Below are 23,529 nucleotides of genomic sequence, written 5' to 3'. Positions count from 1 at the left end.
CCAGATTTCAATTCAAATGATAGCCATTAGGTTTCTTCCAAAATTTTCACAAATTCCTATTTGGAGTTCACCACCATGTGTCTGTCCATTTGTCACACTGCTGTGATGCCAGAAGCTATGTCACTGGTATTGCAAATGCCAACAGGGTTGTGCACAGTGAACAGGTTTCAGTGCAAATTCCAGACTAAGAACAGACAATGAAGAAGGACTTAGCTACCCAGTTTGGAGGGAGAAACCACTGAAAACCTTATGCGGTGCTTCAAAACATTTTCAAATACTGAAAGCCTAAATGAAGGAAGCCTAAATGTGTATCAGAGATGCTGCCTGAGGGTGGTCTCCTCAGGTCTGAAGGCACTTTAAATGTGACTGAAGAGGAGCTGATTTCTTGATGGAGAGTCGGCCATGATGACATGAATCCAGTAAATTCTTTGGGAGTGGAACCTTGAGGATTTTCATTTGTTGACGGGGCATGACTCAAGGTAAAGAGAAACAGCTTTAAAAAATATCTAATGATCGGAACTTGAAATGTGCAAAGTTTGACTTTAGAAAATTTCAGTATGGTCAAAATTGAAATGGAGCACATGGAGATTGACACCCTAGACATTAATGAGATGAAAAGACAGGTATTGGTCATTTTGAATCATAAAATCTTATGTTGGAGGATATCAAGACCATCATTCATGAAAAAAAAGCAGAAGGTCATTAAAAATGCAGGAAAGGGTGTCACAAGAGACTCTGAAACTTGTTTTAAATTGCAGTCGCTCAAGCAGATCAAAGAGAGGATGACGTCAAGGAGCTGAATAGAAAATTTCAAAAGACAGCTTGGGAAGACAACACAAAATATTATAACGAAATGTACAGAGACCTAGAGACAGAAAACCAGCATGTCTGAAACTGAAAGAACTGAAGAAAAAAAATCAAGCTTCAAATTGCAATTTTTAAAGATTCTATAGGGAAAATATTGCCTATTGGAAATAAAGAAAAAGGAACAATGATTGGGGAAAAAATGAATGATAGGTAAAATGTTTGAATGATGCAGGAAGTATCAAGAGAAGATGAAAAGAATACTGAATTCTTGCAGTGTATTCAGTACCAGAAAGAGCTAGTTGATATTCCACCATTTCAAGAGTGAGCTTATGAGCAACAAGCATTGAGGAAGAAGTTCATACTGCACTGAATGCATTAGCCAACAGCCTGGCTCCAAGAATTGATAGAATATCCATTGAAATGTTGGCAGAATGCTGAACAAGCACTGGAAGCATTCACTTGCTTATGCCAGGAAATCTCAAAGACAGCTACTTGACCAACTGACTGGAAGAGATCCATATTTGTGCCCATTCCAAAGAAATGTGACTCAACAGGATGATCAAAGGATACAATGATGTCATTGACATTGCACACAAGTAAAATTTTGCTTAAGATCATCCAATAGCAATTTCAGCAGTATATTGACAGGGAACTGCCAGAAGTTCAGGCCAGATTCAGAAGAGGACTTGGCACAAGGGATATCATTGCTTTTGTCAGATGGATCTTGGCTCAAAGCAGAGAATACAATACAAATGTTTACTTGTGTTTCATAGACTTTGCAAAGGCATTCAACAGTGTGGATTATAAAAACTGTGGATAATCTTGAGATGACTGGACATTATTGAATACTTCATTATGTTCATTTGGAATTTGTACATGGATCAAGAGGTAGTTGTGTGAAAAGTTGTGGTTTACATTCAGGAAAGGAGTGCGACAGGATTGTATCCTCTCACCATACTCGCTCAGTCTATTTGCTAAGTAAATCATCAGAGGAGCTGGATTAAATAAAGAAGAGTGCAGCATCGGGATTGGAGGAAGGTTTATTAACAATTTGTGGTATGCAGATGACACAAACTTATTTTCTGAATGTGAGGAGGACCTTGTGAATGTGAGGAGTTCTTGCTGAAGGAGATCAAGGATTTTAGCCTTCGGTATGTATTCGATGTAAGGAAGATCAAAATCCTCACAACTGGACCCATAGGTAACATCATGATAAATAGAGAAAAGGTTGAAGTAGGTTAGGATTTTTGTCTTAATTGGATATACAAGCAATGCTCATGGAAGCAGAAGTCAAGAGATCAAAAGATGTATTACATTAGGTAAGTCTGCCACACAAGCCCTCTTTGGATATTGAAGATCAGGGATCTTAGATCGAAGACTAAAGTGAACCTGTCCCATGACAATTTATTCTCCATTGTATCATATGAATGTGAGGGTTGTACATTGAATAATGAAGACTGTATAAGCATCAATGCATTGGAATCGTGGTGCTGGAGAAGAATATTGAAAAGACCATGGACTGCTAAAAGGATGAACAGATCTGTATTGGAAAAAGTAAGACCAAAGTGCTCTTCAGAGGCAAGGATGGCAATACTTCATCTTACATAATTTAGAAACATGTCCCTGGAGAAAGACATAACGCTTGGTGAAGTGGAGGGGTGGCAAAAAAGAGAAAGACCCTCAAAAAGATGAATTGATATAGTGCTGCATCAACAGGCTCAGTAATACCAACAATTGTGATGATGGTACAGGATTGTGTAGCATTTCATTCTATTGTGCATAGGGTTGCTATGGGTCAAAGCCTACTCAATGGCACCTAACAACAACAATATTTTTATTTCAAAGAAATATGGATTGGATTTCTCCCAACTTTGGAGAAGAAAGGTTGACCATAGCTACCCAAAAGCCATAATTCGATGAGACTAACGATAGATGAGATTCGCAGAAAATGGTTTTGACTCAGAGTGGTGCTTTGAAGTCTAGAGCACAACTCAAAGAGAAGTTGGACGAAAGGAATCCAAAGAGAAAGAACTTAGGAAACAACAGGAAAGATCACGTCCAGGAAGGGGATCCGATCAGAAAGTATTAAACAATCAAACACAAACATCCTAGCCTGCCCACCTGACAGTTGATACCATCTACCAGTTGACTTCATTCCTTTATTTCTGACCCCTCGTTCAGTCTTTGTCCTGCCAGACCATAACATAGCTTCATGGAGGATCATATAATGTGACCAAGTGCATTAATCTTTTGTAGCTCTGCCCACCAGGAATCTCATAAGAGGATTAACAGATGTGGAGCTATAAAGGATAAATTTTAAAAGATTATGAAAAATATCAGATTTGCCTGATTAAAAAGTATTTAATCAAATCTACATGGCACAATCATATATTGTTGTTTTTAACATTTTACATTATTTCTAACAAAAATTAAATATCAAAAGCAGAAAGGTCACATTGTATTGACCTAATATTCAACTCTTTGTGTTCTAAACTATAAAAACCATATCCCATTGGTGCTTGATTTAGGAATTGAAAACAATTATTGACTTAGAATTGGACAAATTTGGAAAAGCAGACTATTTATTGAACACATCTTCACTTGTTAAGCAAGAAAGGTTTTTTTTTTCCATTGAAAGAAAATATGAATAAAGAACTTACTGTCTTAGACAGAAAATATAAACATTGTTATTTTTCCCATTGACGACATTCATATATTGACTATTGTGACAAAGGGGTGCCTCAGTCTCCAAACCCCCCAGTGCATGACTTGGTCACATTTCAGTAGGATGCTACATCACCAGCCACTTGAGGGTTCTTGTATATTATTTTGTTTTGTTTTTTGTTTGTTTGTTTTTAAAAATAATGTTATTGAGGGCTCGTATAACTTTTATCACAATCCATACATCTATCCATTGTGTCAAGCACATTTGTACATTTGTTGCCATCATCATTTTCAAAACAGCTTCTTTCTATTTGAGCCTTTGGTATCAGCTCCTCATTTGTTCCCTCCCTCCCCCACACTCCCTCCTTCACGAACCCTTGATAATTTATAAATTATTATTATTTTGTCTTGTCTTACACTGAACAATGTCTCCCTTCACCCACTTTCTATGGTCCGTCCCCCTGGGAGGGGGTTATATGTATATCCTTGTGATCAGTTCCCTCTTGCTCCCCCCACCTTTCCCTTACCCTCCTGGTATCACTACTCTTATTATTGGTCCTGAGGGGGTTATCTGTCCTGGATGCCCTGTGTTTCCAGGTCTTATCTGTACCAGTGTACATCCACTTGTCTAGCCAGATTTGTAAGGTAGAATTTGGATCATGATATTGTGGGGGAGGAAGCATCATTCAAACATTTTAAATTATCATTCATTTTTTCCCAATCATTGTTCTTTTTTCTTTATTTCCAATAGGCAATATATTTCCTACAGAATCTTTAAAAATTGCAATTTGAAGCTTGACTTTTTTTCTTCAGTTCTTTCAGTTTCAGACATGCTGGTTTTCTGTCTCTAGGTCTCTGTACATTTCGTTATAATATTTTGTGTTGTCTTCCCAAGCTGCCTTTTGAAATTTTCTATTCAGCTCCTTGACTTCATCCTTTCTTTGATTTGCTTGAGCTACTCTGCAATTTAAAACAAGTTTCAGAGTCTCTTGTGACACTCTTTCCTGCCTTTTTGTAAGGTAGAATTGGGATCATGATATTGTGGGGGAGGAGCATGATCTTGTGGGGGAGGTAGAACGAGTGGAAAGTTGTATGTTTCATTGGTGCTATACTGTACCCTGACTGGCCCGTCTCCTCCCTGCTACCCTTCTGTAAGGGGATGTTCAGTTGCTTACAGATGGGCTTTGGGTCTCTACTCTGCAATCCCCCTCAGTCACAATGACGATTTTTTGTGCTTTGATGCCTTATACCTGATCCTATTGACACCTCATGATCACACAAGTTGGTGTGCTTCTTCCATGTGAGCTTTGTTTCTTCTTAGCTAGATGGTCGCTTGTTTATCTTAAAGCCTTTAAGACCCCAGATGCTATATCTTTTAATATCTGGGCACCATCAGCTTTCTTCACCACATGTGCTATGCACTCGCTTTGTCTTCAGGCATAGTGTTAGGAAGGTGAGCATCAAGGAATGCCAGGCTAATAGAACAAAGTGTTCTTGCATTGAGGGAGGACTTGAGTAGAGAGCCAATGTCCATCTGTACTTTAATATTAAACCTATAAATCTATGTACATAGATCTATTTCCCCATCATATTAAATATATTTACATATGTACACGCCTGTATTTAGACCTCTATAAATGCCCTTTGTTTCCTAGTGCTTTCTTCTATTTCAGTGGTTGGTTCTCAAACTTCCTAATGCCGTGACCCTTTAATACAGTTCCTCATGTTGTGGTGACTGCCCAACCATAAAATTATTTTTGTTGCTACTTCGTCACTGTAATTTTGCTACTCTTACGAATCAGGTGACCCCTTTGAAAGGACTGGTCAAGCCTCAAAGGAGTCACAACTCACACGTTGAGAACCGCTACTCTTATTTTCTTTTACTTTCCTCTTATCCCACTATCATGTTCAGTCTTCTTTGGGTTTCAGTAATTCCTCTTGGTTACATTGCCCTTCATCAAGCCCAACTACACCCTCCTTGCCATGATTTTGGATCACTTGTTGCTCCCTTGTCCCTGGGTTTGTTAACACCCGCTTCCTTTCCCCTGCCTCCCCCTCTCCCATGGCCCCTGGAACCGTTGGTCCCATTGTTCTCTTCTCCAGGTAGTTTATCCTGCCTATCTTATTTAGACAGACCTGCATAGATAATAATATGCACACACAAAAAGACAGAACAAAACAAAGCAACAAAAGAAAACCAATGACAAAAAAATAGAATAGCCTATAAATAGTTCAAGGTCTGTTTGCTGACCTTTAGGAGCGTTTTCCTGTTGAGCCTGATGGGGTGACACACCCTTGCCCCAAAGTCTATGGTTGTTATTCCTTGGGGACTTTGTTGCTCTGCACCCTTGCTGGTCTGTTGAACTCCATTAGTGTTTTGCCTTGGCGTGTTGGGGTCAGATCAGGCACAATTCCTCCACTGTGTCTCCAATGTTGTCACCTGTAGTGCTATGGGCCAGTGAGGGTTTTTGTGTCTCTTAGTGGGGTCAACCCTATGGTCCTCTCTGAGCATTGTCTTCTCTGAGCAGGATATCAGCCTTAGGGATTGGGGGGCCAGGATGTACTCCACTCTCTTCCTCCCCCTTCATTTGCTCCTGTATGTTCTGATCAGACATGTCCCTCTCCCTGATCTGTAGCTTCAGTGCTGTCCTCTAAAGTGAATTCTTCTGGGGGGAGGTGGAGCTGTTCACATAGTTGGGATTGGGGTCAGCCCCTCAGACCTCTCTATTGGTTCCCTGCTTCATGCTGGTATGTTGTATTCTTTTCTTGGAGCACCGGGTTGAAGTCTGGTCCCTCCTTCCCTGTGGAGATATAAACAATACCCTCCCCTTGGGTGGGACAGTGCCCTATTCCTCTGCTACCCATGTCTTTTTTTTTTTCTTTTATCCTCCATCCTTTTTAGTTTGCTGGATTTGGTCTGGCCCCTGCCATACTACCAGGACCTCACCCCAGGAATGTATGTATATGGTAGCATTTGCCCTATGCCCCTATGGCATTTTTAAGCTTACCTCAGCTGATTCATGTTGTACTTGTCTTTTGTGCTTGGCTTACTTTGCTTAGCGTAATTTCCTCCAGTTCTTCCCATGTGGCGACGTGCTTCATGTGTTCATTACTGATTTTTAGTACTCCATAGTATGTATGTACCAGAGTTTTTAAATCCATTCATCTGTTGATGGAAATTTGGGTTGTTTCCAATTCCTTGCAATTGTGAACTGTGCTGCAATGAACATTGGAGCACAGATGTCTGGTCATGGTTTGTTTCTTGCCTTTTCTGGGTAGATGCACAATAGGGGGATTGCTGGTTCATATGGTAGCTAAATTTCCATCTCTTTTAGATATCGCCAAATCGATTTCCATAGTGGCTGTACATACCTACAGGTCCACCAGCCATGGCATGAGAGTTCCTATCTCCTCAAAGCCCCTCCAACACTTGTTGCTTTCTGATTTTTTGAATTGGGCTATAAGGTGTTTGAGGGTATTAGGTGGTATCTCATTGTTTAAATTTGCATTTCTCTTATGGCTAATGATCATGAACATTTTCTCATATGTTTATTGACCAGTCAGAAGCCCTTGTGAAACTTCTGTTCAGGTCCTTTGCCCACCTCCACAGTGAGCAATTAGATTTTTTCTCTTTGGAAGCTAGCAGAGTATTGTAGATTTTAGTAATAAGGACTTTGTCTGATGTGTCATTGCTAAAGATTATTTTTCCAGTCCATGGGCTCTCTCATTACTCTCTTGGTGAATTATTTTGATGTACACAGGTATTTTATCTTCAGTATATCCCACTTGTCAATTTGTGACTCATTTGTATTTGTGTCCTTCCCTATTTCTGATAGCCTATGTAGTCCCTGCACCAAAGTTCTCAGATTGGCCTTGATTCCCTCATTGATGGCTCTCATAGTTTTGGGGTTTTACCTCTAGTTCTGTGCTCCACCTTGAGTTTATTCTTGTGCATGGCATGAGATAAAGGTCTTGCTTTGTTTTTCTGCAAGTAGATATTCATTTTTTCCAGACCACTTGCTGAAGAGAGCATCTGTTTCCCATTTGATGTTTTTTTGGCCCTTATCAAAGTTCAGTTGTCTGTGTGCTGAGGATTTTATTTCTGGGTTTTCACTTCTTTTCCATTGGTCTGAGTATCTCTCATTATACCAATACCATGCAGTTTTGACCACTGTGGTTGTATAATATGTGATAAAGTCAGGTAAAGCAAGCCCTCCCACTTATTACCAACTTCATAGTGAGAGGGGAAAAGCCCAGAATTAGCAGAGAATTCCTCAAAAAGAAGGACAAACTTTTTCCAATTTTTTAAAGAGAGATGATGGTAATTGTATTGGGATTGCATGGAACTTATATAGTGCCTAGGGCAGAACTGACATCTTTACTATATTGAGTCTTCCAATTTATGAGCATGTTACTCTTGGCTTCTTGTTATATAGTGTTCTGTAGTTTTCCTTGTACAAATATATATTTGAGTAAGATATATCCCTAGATATTTCAATTTGTTTTTTGAGTCAGATATATCCCTAGATATTTCAATTTGTGCTTGACTATTGTGAAGGGTACCACCTTTTGTATTCTCTCTCCTGTGGTCTTGACCAATGTGTATAGCAGTCCGATAGGCTTCTCTTTGTTGATCTTGTACCATACCACTCTGCCATATTCCTCTCTTGCTTCCAATAATCTCCTTGTGGAGCTTTGGGATTTTCAATATATAAAATCAAATCTTCTGCGAATATTGACAGCTTCATCTCTCCCTTCCCTAGGTGAATACCTTTGATGTCTCTGTGTTGCCTGATGCTGTTAGCTAAGACCTCCACTATGATGTGAAATAAGAGTGGGAATAAGGAGCATTCTTGTCTGGTCCCCTTTTTCAGTGGAATTGTTTTCGTCTTTTCTCCATTGACTACCATGTTGGCTGTTGGTTTTCCATATATAGCTTTTATTATCTTGAGGAATTTTCCTTCTATTCCTATCTTCTTGAGTGTCTAAAACAGGAATTGGGGTTGGATGTTGTCAAATGCTTTTTCTGCATCTATAGATATTATCATGTGGTTCTTATAGTTTTTCGTTCCAATGTAATGAATGATACTAATGGTCTTTCATATGTTGAACCACCCCTGCATTCTTGGTATGAATCTCACTTGGTCATAGTGAATTATTTGCTTTATATATTTTGTATTCTATTGCCCAGGGTTTTGTTAGGATTTTTAAATCAGTGTTCATTAGGGATATCAGTCTATGGTTTTGATTCTTGTGAGATCATTGCCAGGTTTTGGTGTCAGAGTTATACTAGCTTCATGGAAAGAGTTCGGGAGTTTGCCATCTTTTCCTATGTTCTGGAAGAGTTTGTGTAGGATTGGTGTCAGTTCTTTCCTGAATGCTTAGTAGAATTCTCCTGTGAAATCATCTGGTCCAGGGAATTTTCTTGTTGGTCATCCCTTGATAATCTTGTCTATTTTTTTCATTGCTATGGGTTGTTGACATTCTTGTTATCTCTCAAGAATAGTCTGGAGAGGAATTATTCTTCCAAGAATTTTTCCATGTATTCCAAGTTGTTGAATTCCCTTGAGTACAGTCCTTTGTAGTCCTGTGTAATTATTCTTTGGATCTCATTAGGATCTGTTGTAATGTCCCATTTCATCCCTCATATTTGTTATGGAAATTTGTTCCTTCCTTTCTTTAGTTAGGTTTGCTAGCAGTTTGTCGGTTCTGTTTATCCTTTCAAAGAACCAACATTTAGCGGCATTAATTTTTCCATAGCTTTTTTATTTTCCCTCTCCTGAATCTCAGCTCTGATTTTTATTATTTATTTTCATTTGCTATTAGTAGAATTATCCTGTTGACTCTTCTCTAGTTGCTGTAATTTTTGTGCCAGCATATCAATCATAAGTCTCTATTCATTTTTCATGTGTGCATGTATTGCTATGAAACTTTTTCTGACAATTGCCTTTGCTGTGTCCCATAAATTTTAGTACGTCATGTTCTTCTCATTAGTTTCTAGAAATTTCCTAATTTCATCTTTGATCTGGGCCAGTACACACTTCTTTTGCAGTAGAAGGTTATTCATCCTCCAATTGTTTGCCCTTATTTTCTTAGTCTTCCTTTTGTTGATTTACAGCTTTGTGGGACAAATTTCTGTAAAATAAGTCCGCATGATATCAATTTGCTTAAACTTATGCAGTTCAACTTATGCCCCAGCATGTGGTCTATCTTTGTATATGTGCCACATGGGCTTGAAAAGAATGTGAATTATTGTATTTGGGTGGAGAGCTCAGTAAATATCTATCAGGTTAAATTGTCTAATTGTAGTGTTTAGTTCTCTAGACTCCTTGTTGAGTTTCTTTCCCCGTGATCTATCTTTCTCAGAGAGCGGTGTACTGAATTCACCTACTATAATTGTTGAGCCTATGATTTCTTTTTTTCATCTTTTAGAGTGTTTGATTGATGTATTCAGTGGGTCTCTCATTCGGGGAATATATATTTAAAATGTTTAGTGGTTCTTAGTCTACAGTTCCCTTTAACATTATATAGTGCCCATCCTTATCTCTTTTTATGGTTTGCATTCTGGGGTCAATTTTATAGGAAATAGGTTTGCAACTCTTACATCTCTATATATCTTGATAGAAAATTTGGCTGTACAGAGTATTTTGGGGTTTGCATTATTTTCATTCAATTTTTGGAATGTTGCTCCACTCCTTCCTCCTCTTCATTGTCTGCTGATAGTTCTGAGTGTATTCTTATTTAGGAACCTTTATATGTGGCTTCTTGTTTTTCCCAAGCTGCTTGTTTCCCGAACAGCTTGTTTTTCCCTAGTTGCTCTCATGATTTTCTCCTTTTCCTCAGTGTTGCATAGGTTAACTATTATGTGCCTTGGTGACTTCTTGGGATTCAGTCTAGCTGGTGTTCTTTTAACCTCCTAAATGGTTTCCTAGTTTTCATTCATTAAGCTGGGGGAATTTTCTTACAAACATTCTCTATTTTTGCCTGTGAGTTATTTGCTGTGTCTTCCTCTGGTAATCCAATTATTCTGATGTTGTTCCTCTTCATAGCATCAGTCATAGCTCTTAAGGTTTTCTTAAGCTTCTCTGATGATCTTTGTTCATGTTTGTTAAAGTCTGTTTAGCTGTCCTCTAGTTCATTGGTGTGGTTCTCTGCCTCCTCCAGTTGGTTGGCGAAGTCCATGAGTGTGTTACTGGTTTTTGTTATCTTGTCCCTAAGCTATTGTATTTCCCTTTGGTGTTTGGTCTTTGTCTCGACTATTATTTTTTCCCGTTTCTGTATTGTTTCTATCATATCCTGTATGACTCCAAGCAGCATTCTGAAAATTTCTTTTTGTCTGCTTCTTCTATGCATGTTGTTAAGTTCAGGACATCTTCTTCATTGCCTTTTGTTTCTCCTTTTTTTTTTTCGTGAAGATCATTGGGATTGATTGCTGTTTGCATTGCATTGTTTTAGAGGAGGCCAGTGCCATTTTCCAGAGAGTTGAAGGCATGGGGTATTTCTGGAAGACTCGTAAGAATGTTTAGTCTAACTGCCTGCAGCTAAATGCAATATGGGATTGGCCCACTGCTTTATCTGCCTGTGGCTTTACTCTTTTCCTAGTCATCCAGTATTCTGTTATTTGGAGCACAAGTTAGATGTTCCTCTCAGGGGATTCTGTTGGATGTTGTAGATTCACAAAGATGGTGCTTCACTGGGTGATCTCACAAGAAGCCATGATGGTGTGGCCCACAAAACCTTAGGGTGCCACAGAGGGCTTTCATGGGTGCCTGCTGCAACTGGAGTGCTTCAGAATGCAAGTGGGTGTGCCCATTTGGTGTAGAGCACTAGAGATGTTGGTGTAGAGGACTGCAGATGAATTACCCTGGTAAGCTAGATCACCACGGAGGTTGTGCAAAGATTCCCACAGCAGTGTGGAGCACTGGACAGTGTTGGACGAGCTGCCTTTGGCTGTGAAAGGCACTAGGGAAGCTGGGAGGAAGGTCCTTCTGTTTCATGGGACCACAGAGGATGGGAAGGTGCTCCCTAAGCCACACAAGCAGAATTTCCCTTGGAGGAAGGTGGGCTGGATTTTCCCAGCTGCTAGTTAAGTGCTGCAGAGGGTGGGTGGGCGGTTGGGCAGGATTTCCCCTGTCGGAAGGTTGGTAGAATTTCCTTTGGAGAAAGGTGCGAAGAATATAGGTGTTACAGAGGGTGGCCGGGCAGGCATAATTTCCCCTGGAGGAAGGTGGATGCGATTTCCCCAGCTGCGTATTAAGCACTACAGAGGGCAGGTGGGAAGGAGAGATTTCCCCTGGAGGAAGGTGAGCGAGCTTTCCCCAGATTCCTGTTAAGCTGCAGAGGTTGGAGCTCCCCCAGCTGAGTGGAGGGAAGGCGTAAAAGCCCTAGACTAAGGGGAGTGGACTGGAGGTGGGCAGTCATGTGTGAGAGAAAAGGGAAGAGAAAAAGAATAAAATATAAGCAAACAAACAAAAAATGAGCCTGCTGAGACTGTAAGGAGAAAGAGAGAAGAGTAACACAAAAGTAACACTATAGCTGAACCTCGTTCTCTGACAGTGGGGCTGGAAGTGTTTAAATACTTCCCTGAGGCAGTGGCAAGCTGTGGCTGTGTTGAGATAAAGCCATTTGACTGACTTCAAAGGATCCCGACTCTGGTCAAGACAGTCACAGGGCTAAGGTAAATGCTACGGCCTCCACAGTGGCAAGCCCCAAACCCCCAACTCCTCAAAACCTAATGGATCTCTGCCTATTTATCTTCATGATGCTCCTTCTGCGGCTCAGCAGTGGGTTGTTTGCATCTTAGTGACTCTCCTGTCCTGATTTCTGCGGATTCCCTCTAGTACGTGTTACTATTCACCATCTTGCCAGAAGTCTTGTATATCATTTTGTGCTACATATATTGACTGAAAAAATATCTTTCTAAACTGTAATTCTTTGATTTCACTAGCATTTTCTCATTTACAAACTTCTCATTTTTGTCCCTCATGGCATTTCTAATATTATTATTATTCTAATATTATTATCGATTTCCAGAATTCCATAACTTTGATACAATGCTATGGGATGCAAAAACCCTGGAAGATGGAAAGAGGAGTAATTGGGTTATACTATGAAATGTACATTTTAAAGGAAGACATTCCTACACACATTCCTACAATCCCATATCTTTGAGGTGCATGCTCCATGGCTCGCTGGAATCCCTTCAATCTATTTAATGTGCTTTCCAGGATAGACGTCCTTTATGGATCTACCAGAAGCGCTCAGACACTCATATCTAATCCAGGGTTCGTTTTGGTGCCATTTATGTATATGTTTCAACTGCCTGTTCATAAACCAGTTTCTAAATTACCAGAGCTGAAGTACTGACTCAGTTCTGTTTAACATCAGAGGTGTCTTGCCCATTGTAGGAGGCAAAAGAGAACAATCACTCATTTTTAAACTCTTACTAATTATTTTTTTAGATTTGGAAATATGTCGAAGAAAAGAATATATTGGCCTAGAGTGATTTGTGCATTTTGGAATCAGCTTGCTAATTTCAACAAAAAAATCTGATAGATTTTTACTGGGACTTTATATAGTTGATACATCGATTTGGTTGTATATAATTAATAATACTGAATCTTTCAATGGATGGATATTGTATAGCTTTCCATTTATTTGAATCTTCTTTTAATTTCTCTCATAAACATTTTATAGTTTTCTGAGTCCAAGGCTTGCACATCTATTAACTGATTTATCTCTTAAATAGTTCATATTTTTGTAGTTTTTAAAGTCTTTTGAACGTCTTAAATAATTCAGAGGTGAGGGTTTTTTTTAAATATGAAAAGGTCCTTAAACTTATAAATTGATATATGAACATTCATTTTTAGTACATCAATATTGCAGACATAAAACATTATCTAGTTCGTTTATTACAGATGATTTTCTGAAGAATAAAATTCTAAATGAACAGATAAAACAGACAAAATCATTGTAGATGAAGACAAACCTTCTCCCTCATACTCACAAAGTTTTATTCTTGCCTTTTCAACAATTTTTGTTTGGTCAAACTGTTTATAGATTTATGAATCCCTTACAGAACCTACTTAGCAATGATACTGAGTAGGTACTCAGTGTATTTGCTGAATTGATATTATTGATATATGGACATATTATCCTTCTCTCCATCTCAAATTTTAACACATAAAAATGTCTATGGATACACAAGTTGCAATTTTCCTAGTACTCAGTTCCTCATTTTTAAAAAGGGATTAATATAGTAGCAACTAGTAACTTAAAGCACTTCATGATCAAGATCAAAGATAATAGTCTTCAATCTGGATTACAGTTCAGCATAAAGAATACAAACTCTTCACACCTGGACCAATAAGCAACATCATGATAAACAGAGAAAATTTTTAAGTTTCCTTGGATACACAATCACTGCCCATTGAAGCAGTATTCAAAAGATCAAGCCATTTCTTGTGTTAGGAAAATCTGCTACAAAAAGATCTCTTTGAAGTGTTAAAAATCAAAATGTCACTTTGACAATTAAGGTGTACCTGACGAAAGTCATAACACTTTCACGTACTTTGTACATATGGGAAAGCTGAAAAATGAATAAGAAATATCCAAGAATTGATGCCTTTAAATGATTATATTGGCAAACATATTGAATGTATCATGGACTAAAAGAATGGATTAATATTTATTGGATAGCATTATAGCCTAAAGCTCCTAGAAATTAGGCTGGTAAATCTTCAGTTCATGTCCCTTGAACATGTTATCAGGAAGAGCCTATCAAAGGGCATTGTACTTGGTAATGAAGAGAGTCATCAAAAAGGAGGAACATCTCAAAGAAATAGAATGACACGGTGTCTGCAACAAGCAGTTCATACCTGGCGGTGATTGTAGAACGGGATAGGCCAGGCAGTGTCTTGTTCTGTGGTACACAGGGTCATTATGCGTCAGAACCGCCTCATTGGCACATAACCACCACCACCACCACCAAGTATGGTTTTCATAAAGTTCAAGGAAGATGATATATGCGTCAATTGTATAGTACTTTAGATGATACCATAAGGAAATTACACCTTTGTTTAGATGCTAATGAGTCTTCTTTTAATAAATCATCCCTGTAGATGAGAAAATTCTAAAGCCTAGAATAGTTTAACCCTCTACTCACAGAAACTTAGAAAAAAGCACATATTCTCTTATGTAAAGTCAACATATCAGCATATCTATTGATCGCTCTTTCTTGACATAAAATATAGATGCATCTCTACACTTGGCCTTTATCCATCCACTCAAAGAAGCTGTCTCTAAAGAAGGCAATGGTTTAGTAAGCCACAGAAGTTAGAGCAGATAGGAGACTTAGAAGTCACATAGCAACACCTATCCATTGCACATTTCACCTGTGGCATCACTCAATTCACAGTGAAAGTTAAAAATTATCAAGTCCTCAGTAGTTTTCTGATCTTACAATATTTAGAAAAATGAATAAATTCATGTGTAAATTTCTTATTTTACTTTTAAGCTCAGAACCAACGAGGATGCAGTTGGAGAACTTGATGGAGACAATGAATGCAGAAAGCCGCAGAGTGTGTTGTCTCCAGTGACTGTGTTTCCTACCCAGCATCTTTAAATATGCTACTTGGTTTCACAGTCATGATTGGGGGCTGATCAAGGTCAGCTTCAAATCAAGCTTGACTCTAGGTCTCTCCTAGAAGGTGAACTACAAAGGAGTCTTTATAGATGCTGCCCTTGTCTGTCAGTCTCTCTGGCTCCGTCTGTCACTCTTTTAAATAGTAGCTACATTTTGCACATAATAAGGTCTTCTAGGAGCCAACCATCAGAGTTATACAATAATTCATTAAGTGCAAATCCCAAATGATGTTTAGAAATGTTGTATTTGTAGAGTTTTCCTGAAGGTAATCTTCTCTGTCAAAAACCTTGATGCTAACTCGCTGTGATCAGTGAGAATGTGTTTCAGGCCCTGATTCATAGTTTCTCCTGGAAGTTAGGTTATTGGTGTAATGGCATATAGGATCTAATGATACCAAAGGTTATCTTTCAGCTCAGTCAGACTTAAGACTACATTGCACAAGTATTTTTGTCAAAGCAAGAAACGTTACTTAAATACACATTACCTGTTTTATGCCTGTGTCATGCTCACCACTCTACATTTCAGATCCAATAGGAAAGCTAAGCCATCCCTGGTGCCGATGCAATTTTTAAAAAGAAATTGAAATGAAAGCTGTCTGTCTCTATTGCATATACTTACTTCCTTCAAGTGAAATGCCTACAGTACTTCCCACCCAGTGAAATGCTCTGCTTGCTAGGACAATATGGATTTCCTTTATTATTTCCTGGGCCTCATAACAAACATGCTCTTCTCCATAGTTGACAAAGCCATTCAAGGATCACACATCATCTATGATGGACTAGGGAAGAGAGAGGATGGGGCACGTGCCAACATCCTGTAAGGAATTTGGAGAGGTTCAAAGAAGCAGGCTTTCTCTAGGGGGTCGGGGTAGGGTAAGGGGAAGAGTCATTTACAACCGCTACATAAAACCATTTTCAGGGAGAAACTTTCAAAAGCCTCAGAAATAGGGGCTGGGGGTGGTGGGGGTTGGCGAAAAAATATCTAAAGCGGAACAAAGGGCCCCTGTTTCACCCTCAGGATGATCTTGCCCAGCCAAGGCCTGGCTTTGATGGTTTGTAGGTCGAGAGTGAAGGCTTCACTTCTGGAAGAAAAATCTCCCACCTTGGAACTTACCCTTGAGACGGTCCCCTCTCATTTGAACCAGGAAAGGATTCATTCTACGGGCTAGAGCAACATGCCAGCTCGGCTTCCCACAAAACCAGTGCCTGCTTGCCTTTCACTGGACTCGCTTATGGACATGTCGTCACTGACTCATGTCTCCTAACCATGACTTACACATTTTAAAAACGCTTGTTGTCAGCTGGGTTTCATTAAACTGTACATTTCAAAACACATGCATCCAGAATATCCAACAGCTCAACACCCACAGACCCATTGGCCCTCGTCTTCCCACATCTTCCCGTGGTTGAGAACCCTGAAGAAGAAAGCTCACCTCCCAAAGCCACCAGCCGCTTGCTGCGCACAAGGGAAGGTGGCTTCAGGCTCAGGAAAGCTCAGTGTTCAGACATGCACGCCATGCCATGCAAGTGTGCCAGGCAAAGCGAGAGCAGCAGTGGGGATTTCTAGTGCAATTCCAATGGAAATAAGCTGCCATCTTCATCCATGATGAATGAAAGGAAAAGTCATGCTGTGCCAAGCTAGGCATACACATTTTCAGAGGTGAAATTGTTACTGAAAGAAAGAAAGAGAGAGAGAGAGAGAGAGAGAGAGAGAGAGAAAAGCTCTAAGGCTGAACTCACCAGGAAGAAGTAATGAAAAACTCAAAGCAAATAGGATGCCTTTTGACGGCCATAATTCAATGAAATACACCAATCTGACTGCAGCAAACATCATCTGTAAACTAATAGTGCTTGGAGGTCTAGGCTTATTCTCACTGGGTTCCTGAGTTTATGGAAAACTTCCTGTTATTAGTTTATCTTGTATGTTTAAATAATGACTGTATAAAAATATAGAGGTGACTGAAAGATAAATTTTTTTAAAACTAGCAATATCCTTTCTAATTTATTTAATACCAGTAAAAACACACAAACAGAATTTTCCAATGATTCATGCCTGTTCCCACATATGTCAGAGTAGAACTGTGCTCCACATGAATTCCAATGGTTCTTCTCTCAAAAATTTATCATTAGAAATCTTTTTCCAGTGTATCTCTGGGTAGTTTCAAACTTCTAACCTTTCCATTTGTAGCCAACCTTTCACTTACAACATCCTGGAACTCCACTTGGTAGAATAGTGCTTGTGAAATCATTCAAGAGAAGATAAATATATGAGACGTAGTGTAAATGGAAATAAGTGACCGGCATTCTATAGTTCAGATTCTGGCAGGCATACAAACACATTTCCACGCCAATAAAACAAACAAAGGGACTTGCTACCATTGAGTCTGTTCCCAAGGATACTGGACCCAGAGGACAGCATAAAAATGCTCTTGGGAGTATCTGAGACTCTAACTCTTTATCTTTATGGGAATAGAATGACTCCTCTTTCTCTCCTCAAGCCGCTGGTGGTTTCAAACTGCTGCCCTTGTGGTTAGCAGCCCAACACATAACCACACCAATAGGTTGGATTAAAATGAAAGTGATCATAAGCAAATTATGACTTACAGATACATTTTTAAATTACCCTATTGATAATACATTTTATTCAAGTAACACTACTAATTTTAGCAAAAAAAATTTTTTTTAATACACAGATAACAACAGGATTAATGTTTATTTCTTTATTCAGGTCGATTCCAATGTTCCATGGCTTTCCTTTAAGTCTTGATTCTGTGGCCCAGGCTCCAGTTTCCTCCCATGCAGTGCCTCTGTCATCTTTAACACATTGTCCGCAGAAATCACCAGAGGCATCTGCATCTAGCTGGGGAAAGAGGAAGGAACATGGGGAGGTCTATGGAGTTTACCTTTGTGGACTTGGATAGCACTTGCTGCGTTCAAATACGCTTCCCGGCAAACACTCAAGGGCTTTGACTGCACATGGCTTCAAGGGAAGTAGGAAGTCTCATCTCGTTAGGTGTCAGGAGGAAAAGGAAATAGGTTGAGCATGGCTCGTCGGTCTCGGCCGCTCAAAAGGAAAGAAGGGCACCTGCAGTAGGCCATCCCTCTGCTTCCAGTTAGAAGATATGGCAAGCGCGGCAGTGGCTCTCCATTTGTTAAGCAACTGGCATGGACCATGGACTGCTAGCAGTGATTACAGAGATCGGTCTTCCAGTTCCCACCTGAAATCCCTATTCCACAGAGTAGAAAAAATAGAACTTCAATCTATTGAAATACTATGGGTCAGGGGCTCACTTTTCTAAGGAATACTTATTAGGGCTTTATGCTCAGCACAGGCATTCCTGGCTGGTGCAAACAGTGAAAACACTCAGCTATTAACTGAAATTAGTGGTTCAAACCTATCTAGTGGCACTATAGGAGACAGACCGTAGATCTGCTTTTCTGAAAGGTCACGAAGTTGAAAACCCAACGCCATTCGACTCTGCCCACGTGGGGTAGCCATGAGTCAGTGTTAACTTGAACTCAATGAGATTTTTTAACAGTCAGCATGGGCTTTAGAAGTCTTTTTTTTTTTTTTTTTTTTTATCAATGAGAGTTACCGTGTAAGGAAATATCACTGCATGATCTTTTGACTTTGAAATCTGTGTCTATTCAAGCCTGTAGAAAATCACTCATGTTTAGTTTTGCTATCTTGCTCAACAAAATAAGTCAAACCAGTCTATAAAATCAAGTAAGGAAATAATAGACCCAAGGCCTTGAGAAGGCAATAGAACTGAGTGTAAAATTAAAGGATGCTACGGGTAAGGTAATGGCGCTAAATACCCGCAAACATGTCTTTCAATGAGAGAGATAAGAGTTGAGAATTGCACATCGGCTCATGAAATAGAGGCCAGAGTACAAGAGACTACCAATGCCGAGTCCATAATTAGTTTTTTTCTAATGCTGCTCTGGTGCGCCCTTTCCTGTCAGGGACTCCCAAGTTTCCTCGGCTCCATTAATATTGAGAGCTGTAGAGGAAAGTATGAAGAGAATACTTAATATTGGGAATGAAGTAAAGTGCTACATTTAAATTAGAAAGACAAGAGGATAATTCTTATAGCAAGAAGCGAAGAAATAAAATGATTGTGAGGGAGAGAGAGGGGAAAATGTCATAATCGCTGCGTGAAGGACTAGAAACAGGACACAAAATGCAATCCTTCTTGGAGGGAGATGCCAGACGCCCCCAGATTGAATGAGAGAAGAACGGGAAGCAAGGAAGAAGGAGAAAGCCTCAGTGCACACACCTCCATCAAGGGGAGGCCCGTCGTGGTGTGCTGGCCGAGATGGGTAGAAATAGAGGGTCACGGTCTTCAGAACGCGTGTGGAAGGTCTTAAGACAACCATGAGCATCCTGTTAAAAATATTGGACTGACTTCCCAAATTGTATTAAAATATAAGAGGAAATACAACATTAGCCAAGATGACGCAACCCTGTACAGAAAGGAGCCAACATATTATATATAGTTACATAAGCATCTTAGCATAAAATGTAGATTAAGCTTTAGAAAAGAGCAGAGACATAGCTCATTCATATGTGGTATAGTCCCCGAATAAAATATTATCCAGCTACTAAAATGAGCATCGTGGAACCACCAAACCCACTCACTGTCCCTGATTAGATTCCCAGCCATCGCAACCCTGGAGAGTGTTTCTGAGCCTGCCAATCTTCAGAGGAGCAGGTAGCCTCATCTTTCTCCATCAGAGCAGCTGATGGGTTTGAACTACGAACTTGTAGCTACATTTGCATTCAACATTTACCTGACAGTACCATGGGGATTTTTTATTATATAGTGATAATGAAAAAAGCAAGGGCCCAATTATCTATATGCTCTAATTACTGTTGTGTGATTATTTTTTTTCAGAAATGGATTAAAAGAAATGTTGCCAAAATTCTTACATAGTAAAATGATGAGAATATAGAGGCTCTTGTATTTATATAGTCTGATACATATCACTGCTTCACTAAGATTGTATAGGAGCAGAGGGACAAATAAACAAACTTTCTCTTCTCTTTAATGATTGACTTTCAAGGGCCTGTCCTGCAACTGTCATTAGCATCCGTTCGAGAACATTAACTTGGATAAGAACTGAGAGTTGCTGACTGTGTGAACACAGAAGTCACCTGAGCCAGCCTGGCTTGTTTCAACAGCTGGTGCACTGACCCTGGTCACAAAGACATTGATGAATGGTAATCACTACTGGATTGAGAGCATCCTCAAGGGTCCCCAGGCTTGTCCTCAACTCAGGAACAAATCCATTCTCTGGGCCTCAATTTTCTTTCTTCGCAATTTCACAGGGTGGGAGTTATGACTGAGCAGAATACAATATTTTATAAACTGCAAAATACTGTATAGGCAGGAGCTGCTATGGTTAATCACATAAAAACTATATGATGTCATAAAAACACAACTCTTCTTAAAACTGACAACAATGGGAGTGTATGATAAGTGAACTTTATGTCAAGAAAACTACTAAAAAAATGTTGACCAGTAGCTACCATGAGTGAAGGAGGAAGAGATTTTGCTAAGGGGTCATGGAGTTTGTTATGGGTGGGGTAACAGTTTGAAAAGGGATATCCCTAATAGTGCCAGAACTAAGTATAATCAATGGCACTGAACTCTATAGAGAGGAGATATTGAATTGGAGAGTGTTTAACAGTGCATATTTTCCCCACAAGTAGAAAAAAAAACAGTAATTACACTAATGACATCTACAAGGAAGAAGAGAATATGTTGAAATTGATTGTGGTAATGACTGTGCAACTCTCCTTGAGAGGCTTGGACTATTGTGTTGTCTGGGACTTGGAAGGGGTGCCAATAAACCTGTAAAAATAATGTTACCTAAAGCTATATGAAAAATGCCATGTATACATTTGTGTACTTTAACAGTGCTTACACCTGGTCACACTCTTCTTAACATCATCCTCATTCTCATCCACTTTTTTCTTCCTTTTCTTCTTCTTCATTAGCCTCCTCTACACTCCCTCCCTCCTTCTCTTTCTCTTTCTCTTCCACTGTCTCTCTCTCTCTCATGCAGATCCATTGATACACACATTTGTGTACCTTCTCTACTGGATACAACCAGCTCTTCAGCTACTTAAAATTTTTTGTTGTCTCTGGTGTTCAGATGAGTTCCTGTACTTCCCTAAGTCACCTGTCAAACTGTCTCAAGTTCCATGGACACACCTGAGGTAGTTAGTTTATTGTGCCAACCTGACCGATAAACACATGTGGGATTAATTGAAGGGTGCAGGGATAAATGACTCGGTGAGCCTCCCCTTTCTACTTTCCGGGTCTCTTGCTTTGTGATGGTCAGACCAGGGTGCAGCTGCCTTGGCCAGTTCCCTGCTTTAGCTGACAAGGCTCACTTCCTGCAAGACATCCCTGAGGAGAAGCCACATGGACCCACCCCGATGCAGCCCTGCATGCTGGAGCAGCCATGTGGAGACCCCTGCCAGTGCTGAGATGCTTACACATTCACTGATTCAGCTTTCCTCCTGCAGTCGGCATCATTGCATCTGTTTTGTGAGATGGAGGAAGACTTTGTGGATTGGTGTTGGACATAAGGGTTAATGGGTTAATGTTGGACTTATGGGCTTGGGCAGCACTGGGTTGGTATGTTTTCTTGATGCACATTTGACCTTTATATAAAACTCTCTTATACATATGTTTATGTGGATTTGTTTCTTTAAAGTACCCAGATTAACACAACACCACTTTTGGGTCCTTTACATCATTCATTGGACTGGCTGCTTTGAGTTGCTGTTGTGGATAGGCCATATTGATATTGCACTGCAGTAAGAACTTTTGCCCTGAATTTCAGCTCGCTCAAATTAGCCAGTGAGACTAATTAAGGAAATCCTTGAAATAAGGTACTAACTAGAGTGTTCAATATGTGCAGCATTCTCAAGATGTCAAAGAATTTACATGCATCCTGATTTTGTTAAAATCATCCCAACTCAATGAGAAAAACAGAGAAGATGCTAGATGTATGCTGTCAATCTTCAATAAATTAGAAAATACCAATATCTAACAAAGGGTAGCCCTGATAGGTCATGTGTTGGGCTGAGGGAGAAAGACGTAGCTGTCTATTCCTGTAAAGATTTACATTTTCAAAAACCCATGGGGCAGTTCTACTTTGTCTTCTGTGGTGGCCATGAGTCAGAATTGATTTGATGGCAGTGAATTTGTTTTGTTCGGGATAGGGTGGTGAGGATAGAATACAGGATTGTCTGAGCCCTAATTCTAAGGTAATAATTATGTTTGCATCTACCTAACCCTGACCCTTAGGGTTCAGAAAGGAATGCAAGTGTTATAAATGTCAGTGGTTCTCAAACTGTCATGTGTATCAAAATCACCTGGCCAAAGCAAAACAAAACAAGTCACTGTCATGGAGTTGATTCCGACTCATAGCAACCCTGTTGGATAAGGTAGAACTGCACCTGTGAGTTTGCAAGACTAAATTTTATGGAAGCAGAAAGCCCCATCTTTCTCCCAAGGATCAGACCAACAGGTAACCACTATGCCACCAGGTCTCCTAAAATCACCCAGAGGGCTCATGAAATCAGTCGGGTGCCTCGTCAGAATTTTCAAGGGTTTCTCTTGTTGGATATTGAGTTGTTGTTCACTGCCACTAATATCGACAACTCATCTTGGGTGTTTAATAAAGAAAATACCAGTGGGCCCCAGACCCATGGTGACCCAAATCCCAATGAAAGGAAATGTTGCCCAATCCTGAGCCATCCCCACAAATGGTGACAGATGGAAATATTGTGATCCATAGAATCTTCACTGTCTCATCTTCCCAAGTGTTTGCAGGCTTTGTCTTCCCGTCATTCTTAGTCTGAAAGCTCGGTGGAAATGTGCACAGCAGCATCGTAACATGGACCTCTACAGGCAGGCAAGGGGTGACCCAGAATCAAAGCTGGATCTGTGGCTGCCTGATGAGAATCTGACCACTGAATCACCACGGCGTGATTGTGGCAAGGCCCAGCATGTGCTTTTTACTACCAAAATACCTGGGTAATGCTGCTGGTATGCTCGGAAGACAACCCTAGGAGAACCCCTGGTATCTGTAGCTCCTCAGAGATGCTTAATAAAAAATACTGATCATCAGTAAGACCACCAATTCCTTCCTCATAAATGACTTTATTAAAAAAAATGCCATTGTGCACACTGTAACGGTGCTATACTTTTCCTGGTCAAGTTTTCCAAGTTGTAAAATACCTTCGGAAATTGTGCTTAATGGAGTACATGGCGGGCAGGAGTTGCCAAATGCATGGGTCTTTGGTCCTCATTAATATTTAAAGCTTCCTGAACCTTGACGAAAGCAAGGCTCAGCAGTGTGGTGCAGGGACTTGCGGAAACAAACAGACCTATT

Source organism: Echinops telfairi, unplaced genomic scaffold, assembly GCF_000313985.2.
Source record: "Echinops telfairi isolate 266 unplaced genomic scaffold, ASM31398v2 ScPeMD7_9;HRSCAF=40, whole genome shotgun sequence".
NCBI lineage: Eukaryota > Metazoa > Chordata > Mammalia > Afrosoricida > Tenrecidae > Echinops > Echinops telfairi.
The sequence above is the reverse complement of the archived record's forward strand: the minus strand, read 5'-3'. Positions refer to the sequence as shown.